We start from the raw sequence: 9,028 nt of genomic DNA on the forward strand, positions 1-9,028 counted from the left end.
TGGAGGCTGCTGCGTTCGGGGCCATCAGTCACCCCTGGGGGAGCAGCGCCGATGGTGGTTGTGGGTGGGCGGAGGAGACCCAGGTCCGGAGTCGCGTCTGTGGCCTGGCCTTGGCCCAAGTTGGTGCCTATGGCCAGGAGAGCGGAGGGAGTCCTGGGCAGGGCCTGGGGTCTGGCTGCGGCGACTGACCCCTGTGTTCCCCGCACCAGATGGCTCCCTGACTCCTCGGGAGGGAGGGGGGAGGATCCAAGCAGGGTTGACCTGGCGGACAGCCAAAGCCAGGGCGGCAGCAGCAGGGTGCAGACCTCGCTGTAATTCAGGCCCCACAATAATTGCTTCAGACCTCGAGTCCACCTCCTGCCGCTGCCCAGACTGCCGCTTCCCCGGGGCCTGGGCCTGTCACACACAGCTCCCACGGTCCTCAGAATGTGATCAGGTTTGTTCTCCCCAGCCCACTCGGAGAATGCCAAGCCCCAGGCCACACCTCTGACCTTACCTGTCCAGGGGTCGCAAGCCTGGCCTCAGGAGCTTTGCGACTTGCTGGCATACTCGAGGGGTAGCTGGTCCAGCAGAGGAAGCCAAGGTTGCTCCCAACCTTGCTCCCTCCCAATCTGGAAGAGTCTTCCTGGGGGCAGCTGTCCTTGCTGCCGCAGCTGTGGCCCTGCTGCGGAGCCATCTAGGGGCTCCCAGGGTCCACGTGGAGGCCTCGGGGGCTCGGAGCTTCTGCCCTAGAAAGCTGTCAGGGCCTGGGGTACGGGCCAGGCTGGGTGGGGGGACTCAGCTGGACAGGCTCACACCAGGCCTTGTACATAGTTGGTGCTCAAGGGCTTTTGATGGAAAATGATGGATTTGGGAGTGAAAAGGGGCTGAGCCACTGGGTGGGAGCTGCTGCTGGGCTCCCAAGGGACCACGCTAAGCCACAGCACAGCCCTGTGTCCTGAAGCCCTCGGTTTCCTGGGCACCCCTGCAATCATTTCCTTTCTCCTGTGGCTGTCACAAACAGGAGCCCATCCTGTCCGCTGGAATCCCTGGCGGTAGGTACCCCTGAGCAAGTCATGTCCCCTTTCCGCTGTCTGTCTGCCCCTGGGATGGGTCAGGAAAGCCCAGGGCCCTGACTGCACTTCCCCTTCCTCGGGCCACTTGGCAGGGGCATTGTGGTTCATAGCAGCCCTGCAGCTGCTGACAAAAGTCATATTTGATGACCTCTCCAGGGTGAGGGTGGCACCTGCTCCCATGCTTGGCGCTACTCACATCAGCACCCACCCTGGCAGGACCTGAGCCTGGCTCTTCCCGCCCTTCCTGTGGGCTCCCAGTCACCCTGCCCCTACCGTCTGCGTCCGGTGGTCAGGGCCACCACTCCTGTGCCCTGCGAGTCTCCCTGGGCCAGCTAGTGCCAAGGCACTGAGGCGGACCTGCCTCTTGCCTCCCTGCATGAAGCAGCCTGGCCTCTTTTGGCCCATGTCCCCACCGTCATCTCTGCTTGGACCCTTGCTTCCAGTCGTGACACTCCACAGCACCCCCACGAGCCCCTCTGTCTCCAGAGCAAATCATCAGGACCATGAATTGGTCACAGCCTCCATGCCTGGCCCTGTGCTGGACACTAGGGCACCAAGACGCATGACCCTCCACCCCTGCCTTCCAGAAGCTCAGACCTGCCCGCGGAGGTGGCCTTGCCTGCAACAGATTTTTATCAAGCACCCACTGTGCGCCTGGCACCGTGCCAGGCACTGAGGATACAGCACTGAGCAAGACGGCTGAGCCCCTCCTGGCTCACATTCCGGTGGGCAGGAAAGACGTCACCCAGATGAACCCAAGGCACATCAAGCAGGTCGTAGTGTGATGAAGCTAAATAAAGTAGGTGGGAGATGTGGTGGCACAGGGTTGGAGCTGCCACAGCAGCACGGTCAGGGGCCTCTCTGATAGGACCGCGGTGAGCTATGACATGTAAGGGACAGCCAGGTGGACAGCCAGGGACCCAGTATTCCAGCAAAGACCCTGGAGGGAACGTGCTTGAGGACACTCTAGAGGCTGTGAGGCTGGAGCAGAGTGAGCGGGGCGGGGTGGCAGTAGGGCCGGATCACATGGGGTGGTGGCTCTGCCCATTAGAGCCCCCGGGGAGCGTTTAGGATGCACTGCTGCCTGGCTGCAGCTCAGATCGATTCAATCGGGTTTTCCAGCGGTGGAACCAGGCGTCAGTAGTTTTTTTAAACTCCCCAGACGACCGTAATGTGTAGCCGGGGTTGAGAACCGCTCACTCATGTGGGTCTTGTGGGCCCTGGTAGGGGTTCTGAATTTCGTTCTGAGATGGGAAGCCACTGACCTCGGTTTTCAAAGGCTCAGAGCAAACGGGAGATGCCAGGCCCCAGGAGGAGGGTGCTGTGATGGGAGGGAACGGTCCCCCTCCAAGTGGTGGGGGAGCCTGTGCTTTCCTGTGCGGCTGCAAGACTACGGGACTATGAGACAAAGGGGCTGTCATCCCATTTCCTGGGGACACAGCAGAGGCTCTGGGATTAGGTGACTGGCCTGGTCACAGACAGTAAGGCGGATTGCAGAATTCGAACCCAGCTCTGCCCACCTGAGCAGCACCGTGCTCTGCGCCACACCAGCTGCCTCCTGGGCAGGCACGGGTGCCCACATGGGAGGCTCTGCCTCGCTCTTTTTCATGGAGGACGGGCGTCTGGATTTCTGGGGACAGGGAGTAACACCCTTGGCCTCCGGTCACCTACAAGCATGGCTGACAGGCACCAGAGGATTGGCCAAAGTCACTGTCCCTCCCATACCAAGTGCCCCTGCCATCATCCAGCCCCTCCTCTGCACCTCTGGACCTCCCACCATCTGCCAGTGACAGCAGGGGGCCCTGGCTCCTGCTCCGGTCGCTGTGGCTCTAGTCGCTGTGGCTGGTGCCATTTCTGATGGTCAGTGCCCAGCTCCGGCTGAGTACGTGCCAATTATCCCTGGACAGGACAGACGGGGCTGAGGGCAGCTCTGATGGGACTGCAGACGCCACTCAGCCGCTCTGTTCCACGCCCACCACCGTTTCCTCCTCTCCCTTCTTCCCTTCCTCTTCCCTTCTCTGTTCTCTGCCTCTCTCCTCTCTGGGGTGCTAGGTACTACTCGGTGGGTGGCCCTGCGTAACATTTCAACACAGAGGTCAATACTGTGACCAGGCCTCTTCCCTAAGGAAGAAGGTCCCGCAGCCTTTCCTGTCACCCGAGCCTCAAATCCCTGAGATGCTGTCCTCACATCAAGTGCCAGCCCTTGTTCCTGCACCCTCGTCCCCTTCCTCGATGTCCACATGAGCCACGGGGCGCTGTGGCAGGGGGTGCCCAGCCAGAGCACGGAAGCTAGAATCTGCCCTGCAAGCGGTCAGCACTCCCCCCTGCTCCTTTCTGGGCTAGAACCTTCTAGCCCAGTTCCTCATCTTCCTGTCTTCTCCTGAACTCCTCCCTCCCTAATTCACTCATTATCTGGATGATTCCAGACTATGTGCCTGGCTCTGTTTTCAAATACCCAGGATACAGACTTGACCCTGACTTAGACCCTACTCTCGGGAGCTCAGCGTCTCAGCAATGGCTGGGATGTAGTCTCCGTCTCTTCTCATGAGGTCCCGGCCCCTTGGGGAAGGGGAGTTGGCCATTAGTCATTCTTTTAAAATTTACCATGTTTTTTTGTTTCAGACACAACAGAAATCTTTTATGCCATCTATGTTTTCCTCGGAGGGGGGACTGGCTAGGTCCTGGCTTCCTGGGGAGAAAGAGTCTTATAAACCCAGGAAACAACACGCAGGCTCCAAAATCACGTGGACCTGGATTCAAATCCCAGCTGTACTGCTGGCAGGCTGTGTCACCTTGGGCATGTTCCTTAACCTCTCTGTGCCCCAGTTTCTTTCTCTGTAAAATAGAGGTAGTGATAGCACCTTTTGCACAGGATTCGAGAGAGAATGTTCAAAAGGGGCCTGACAAACAGAGTGGAAGCCCAGTGTCATCACCCTGCTCACTGCGACCCCCCCTCACCCACAGGAATTCCAGCTCCTTCCTCCCCAGGGATCCTAGTCCTGGAATTAAAATTGGAAATCATACTCTTTTTTTTTTGCCCCTTGTATTCTTCAACCTTGATAAGATCTCACTCAGCAAGAATGTATTAAGTACATTCTACTTAAAAGATTTATGCAAGGCTTTTTAAAAAGATGACCTCAGCCCACAGTTTTGTCTCCATATAGCTTTAAATGTAGCTGGGGAAGTAAACATGGAAAGAGAATTTATGATAAAAGGCACTGGGTCACAGGTGTCACTCGAAGTGGATCGGCTGCTTCCTGAGGTAGTGAGCACACCATCCCTGGAAGCATTCAAGCAGAGGCTGGCAGACCACTTGTTGGGAATTCCAGGGGCACCACTGCCTCTGAAAAGTCTCGCCAGGTTGCTGAGGAAGAGGCAGCCGGATCTGCATCTGGTCTGACCCGAACCCACAGGCCTCTCCTCTTAGCCACGCAGGGCAGTGAGGTGTAACTGGTGGATGAAAGGTCCTCAGAGAAGCCGAAAGAAATGTGGCAAACCATGACCCTGGCTTGCAAACACCCTTCCCCCTAGATTCCTGGAGGCCTGGGGCATCCTCTCAGCCATGCCGCTGGCTTCCAGGCCTTTCAGGACCTGGGACTGATTCTGGGGTGTGGGGATGAACTAATCAGGGATTCCTAAAGCGGGGTTGAGGAGGGTACGAGAGCCACCTCAGGGAAGAGCGGAGGGGGCCGGGGGTTAGGGCCCAGCACTGTCTCCTCCTGCCTGGGGCAGATGCCTGTGGTTACCCAGATTCTGCACCTCTGGCCAAGGTTCCACCTGGTCATGGAACTGACTAACCAGCTTCACTGCACAAGGGGAGTGGGGTGGGACAGGGGTGAGGCTGGGACTTGCAAGCAATAGAGGCCCTGCTGCGCCAGGCTGCCTCCACCTGCATCTGACCACCGCATCCCAGTAGTGTGGCCTTAGCCACATAACATGGCTTCCCTGTGGCTCCATTTCCCCAGCTGCAAAATGGGGCGATCACAGGATGAATGTGGGCATTAAATGAATGAGTACATGAAAAGCACTCAGATATTTGCCTAAGATCCAGACCCCCCCCTTCCAAAAAAAAAGCCCTCAGAAGTTCCTGGCCACATAGGAAGCATCACATAAGTGTTACCTGTTACGTCACCTGTCCCTGAGGTGGAAGCAGGTATCACCCAGCTTCTCTGTTTTGCTGTGAGGGCTGTCCCAGAAGCCCAAGGTTTCTCACTAGAAAGAGGAAGGGTTGTATGGGGCGCAGGAGTGGGTAAAAGCCCTTCTGTCCACGGAGAACCACCTGTCTTCCCAAAATGCCACTGCAGTTTGGGAATTCCATGTCCCTTATTCTAACAGAGACGTGCATTAGGCAAAGTGCTATGAACCTAAGCAGACATTACCTAAATTTTAAGTTTTTTTTTTTAATTTAATAGACATTTATTTAAAAATCTCCTTAGCTCACACCAATCTCTGAAACACCAGAGATTCAGTTCTCTCCTCAAGGAACTCACAGTCTGGTCAAGGAGAGAGAAGTAACTGCCTACAGTCCGCACTCCCGTACCTGGGTTGTTGGTGTCTGAGGTCTTTTTCTTGGGTTTAGGCATAAGCTGCCTGGGATGAAGAGGGCCATGCCTTCTAATTTTTGGCTGTGACCTCTCCCAGGTGTGCCCCTGCCCCAGTTGCTTTGTCAGGGTAATGACACCACTTGGCGACCAAGCATTTCATTTATAATTATTGAGGTGCTTTCACGCACAGCAACTCTTGTGGCATCACATTCCGAGAGGTACACAGCACGTGCACATGCAATGGATGTGGAAACTGAGGCTTGGCTGAACACCTTGCACGTGGTCAAGTGTCAGAGCAGGCCGCACACCAGGGACGCCTGCCTGCATCCCTGCGCTGCACACACATGGCTGACTCTGAACTGCTTTATCTGCCAGCTCAGGTTTTAATCCATTCCAGGGTCAGGGCCGTGAGCAGTGGCCCGGGGCTGGCAGGGGAGCCAGAATAAGCAGATTTCACTTCTAATCTGACCCACCCAGCTGGTTCAGAAACCAGCCAAACTGGGGAAATTTGGTTGTGTTCCCCCTCCCACGCCCCCTTGCTTCCAGGGCTGTCCTCCAGCCCCTCTCTGCACCCCTCACCCCTCCCTCCCAGCCTCTGGGAGCCCACAGAGGGGTGGGGTCCCAGGAGGATGTGAGCCTGTGGTCTGGCGGGATGTTTTTCCCACTCAGCATTGTTCTGCCCGTGCCCATTGTACGTGCTGAGAGCAGGATGTCACCTAGTCGCCTGGCAGGCTCTCAGCAGAGCTGGGGAACGTTTCCGGAGGGGCCTGACCCATTATGAACAAGGCTGAAACTGTTCAAAAGCTCTGGCATTTCTTTGGATCACCAGACTGGGCGAGCTAAGAAGGAGGGACTCGGAGCCTCCTGGCCATGAGGCTAAGAGTCCCCCGGACCTGGCAGACCTGTGGTTGCCAAGAGAGGGCCTTTCAGACTGGGCCTGCCGCCCAGAGAGGGGGTTGGGAATGTAAAGCAGAGGGGAAATGGGGGGGCCCTGGGGATGGAGGGCTCAGCTGGGGGCGTGGAGGGAGCCGGTATTGCATTGTATTTTGTTTACAACACCTGACCCCAACTTGCGATGGCTCACACCTGAGTATGGGAAAGGAACCAGTCACCTTTAAAAGCTTCACTGAGCTCACCCCAGAGGAAATGGAAAGTCAGAATTGTTTTGAAGCTGCTCATTGTTTGCCACGGGATGAGTAATGCTCCGTGTTCTTAACTGGCTCATAGCTCTTCTCTCCCAGAGAAGGTATTTATTTAAGCATCTCTGTCTTTACCATGAGGCTGGGTGTGCCCACGTTTCCTAGGTGCCAGGTGCTTTGCATACACTTTCTCACGGTTTGATTGGGCTCCCTGTGAGGATTAACTGCTTTGTGCCAGGGCTGACATTTGAACCCAGGGCTGCGACACTCCAAAGTCCATGTTCTACAACAGGATTTCTCAAACATTGGTGTACATAAGAGATGACTGGGGTGCTGAGTAAGAGTGTAGATTCCTGGACCCTGTCCGCTCTCTGCCATTCTAATTCCATACATCAGAGTGGGGGCAGGGATCTGCACGTTCAACAAATAACACCGGTGATTCTGAAGCCTTCGTGCCACAGGTTGAGGGACACCGCCTTGGGGGCTCTGTTATATGACCTCAGCCGAGAGCAGCAACCTGGTCTGCAAACATCCGTGCAGCCCAAGGCCCTTCCCAGCTCTCAGGGGGCAGAGCTCTCCCCTCCCTCCTCCTTTGCCTAAGGAATGAAACCCAGAGAGACAGCCTGGACCCTCTGGAGACAGAAGGACACATCTTCAGCCTACAAAATCTTCCATTGCATTTTATAACATATTAAATCCCCAAGAGAGAAACTTGAACAACAAAATCAGAAGTGAAGGGACACTGATTCATCCCTTAGATGTTTCTGGGCCCCCTGCCATGAGTAAGGGCTTGGACACCTGTGAGATCGCTTGTAGAGCAGGTTCCTCAGAGCTGGGTGCATCAGGAACCCCCTGCTTCAGAATTATCTGGGGGTTGTCTGCGGCCACACCACCCTGAATGTGCCCAATCTCTTCTGATCTCGGAAGCTAAGCAGGGTTGGGCCTGGTTAGTACTTGGATGGGAGAATTATCTGGGGGTTTGCTAAGAATGCAAAATCCTGGGCCCCACCCCAGACTTCCATAGTGAGAATCTCAGGGTGGAGGGTGGTGAACTCTGGGAATCTTCATTTTAAATACTCTTCTCAAGCAATTCTGTAGCAAATACTAGTAGAAGTTTGAAAAGCAGGTCCCCGAGAGTCTAGGAAGGATAGGAACCTAGGAATACTGTAGCTTTGGGGTCCTGAAGGTTAAGGACCCTGGTAGGACCCCAAAGCTATAGCATTTGCCAGCCAGGAGTCCCTGGGGTGCAGCTGTGGATTGTGAAAGGGGAGCCATGCATGGCATATAGAGGTTTGGCTTTGAATCCTGGCTTGGCCACGCCGTGATCCTGGGCTAGTGAATCTGCCAAAAGGCAAACAACAGTCTCAAATCCTCTAGCAAAAGAGACAGATTGGGGTCTGCTTCAGTCACTCCCCCTGCTCCTGTCTCCTCTCCTCCCACCCAATGTCCCTCTGGATAGGGCCAGGCAAGACTGGAAAGGTTACCTGGTCTCCCAGTCCCACCTTCTCTAAGGGACTAACCAGGTGTGAGAAAACGACCCACCCCTTCCCTCCCCCTTGGGCAGACCAGCCGTCCCCAAGAGCCCCTTTCTCTCCTACTGAACAACTGCGGGCTGGGCCATTACCCATCCTTGGTCTGGAAGATGCGGCTCTGTCTGAAGAATGCCACTAAGTAGAGGCCCCATGAGCCAGGAGCAAGGACTGCGCCACGTCAGGCAGAACACCAAAGGCACACCCCAGAAACGCCGGCACACGGAAAGGAGACACCGAGGCGAAGTGAGGACTGTGGCCAACTGCGACTCTCTGAATGCAGCCGTCTCACCGAAGGTGGAGGAAGCACCAGGGCGTGGCCACTCAGCCCACACAGGCTGGCACTCGTTGTGCGTTAGGGCCGGGACTGACCCCAGCAGCACAGGACTCAGAAGACGAGGCCCACACATACCAGGGATCCAGGCCAGAGTGAAACAGCCGGTTACCTGGGCACGAAGGAGGGAGCCACTGATTCTGTCTGGAAGGGGGTGACACTTGAGCTGGACAGTGAAGGCTGGGTTGCATTTCTGCAAGACAACAGAGAACCACTGAGGGGCCATGTTCAGAAACCACCAGTCCTGCTGTGTGTGTGTGTGTGTGTGTGTGTGTGTGTGTGTGTGTGTGTGTGCACGCGCGCGTGTGCATGTGTGCGTGTGCGTGTGTGTGTGCATGTGTGTGTATGCGTGTGTGTGTGTGCTGGAAGTGCATCATGAAGACACCGAGCTTGATCCTGTGGACCATGCAGGGGAGGGGAGGATGTG

Source organism: Lemur catta, chromosome 23 (genome assembly GCF_020740605.2).
Source record: "Lemur catta isolate mLemCat1 chromosome 23, mLemCat1.pri, whole genome shotgun sequence".
NCBI classification, from domain to species: Eukaryota; Metazoa; Chordata; class Mammalia; order Primates; family Lemuridae; genus Lemur; species Lemur catta.